Source organism: Mus caroli, unplaced genomic scaffold, assembly GCF_978045245.1.
Source record: "Mus caroli unplaced genomic scaffold, Mus_caroli_1 scaffold_14, whole genome shotgun sequence".
NCBI classification, from domain to species: domain Eukaryota; kingdom Metazoa; phylum Chordata; class Mammalia; order Rodentia; family Muridae; genus Mus; species Mus caroli.
This window is the reverse complement of record NW_028227269.1, coordinates 82,586,455-82,587,500: the sequence shown is the minus strand read 5'-3', so window position 1 is coordinate 82,587,500 and position 1,046 is coordinate 82,586,455.

Genomic DNA, 1,046 nt, shown 5'->3' with positions numbered 1-1,046 from the left:
GAGAGATGGCTCAGCAGGTAAAGGCACTGACTGCTCTTCCAAAAGTCCTGAGTTCAATTCCCAGCAACCACATGGTGGCTCACAAGCACCCATAATGAGATCTGACGCCCTCTTCTGGTGTGTCTGAAGTCAGCTACAACGAATTTATGTATAATAATAAAAAATAAATCTTTAAAAAATGTTTGCTAACAGTTATGAGAACATCATTTTTGTTAAAGCTTGTTTAAAAACGGTTTACTTAAGGCATGTGAACTAGAAGTGATCTGAGTTAATTACCATAATCTTTGTTGTTATTGTTTTGCAAGACAGAGTTTTCCCTACAGCCCTGGCTGTCCTGGAATTTATTCTACAGACTAGCCTGGCCTCGAACTTAGAGATTCACCTGCATCTGCCTCCAGAGTGTTGAGATTAAAGGTGTGCACTCCCACTGCCTAGCAATTACTGTGATTTAAAGTTTATTTATATGATAGCCCCTTTATTCATAAGCTCATTAGAACAGAATTTCTTAGTAGATTTTTACCATGTGGACACAGAATATAAGGTACACATACAACCCACACACAAACACATATGCCCAAATTCTACAGCTTCCATTTTAGAATTCTAGTCTCTAGACAAGAGGGGCCAATGAGTCAGCTCAGTGGGCAAAAGCACAGAACACAGCAGCCTTACACACCAGCCTTACACACAGGGGCAATCACTGGAACCCATGCTAGGGAGAACTGACTCCCATAAATTGTCCTCTGATGGCATACAACACACACACACACACACTCACATACATACACACACTCACACATACACACACATACATACACACACTCACACATACACACACTCACATACATACACACATGCTGACTCACACAGAGACACACACACACACTGGGTTGACTAAAGAGAAGCTAATCAAAAAAAAAAAAAAGAGAAGCTAATCTAGTTGTATTTCTTGCAAAATGAGACAAATGAGCATGTATATGATGTTTTGAAGGCTGTGGACCAATTTTTAATTTAAAACAATCTCCATATTAATTTAGTTCTAAAAG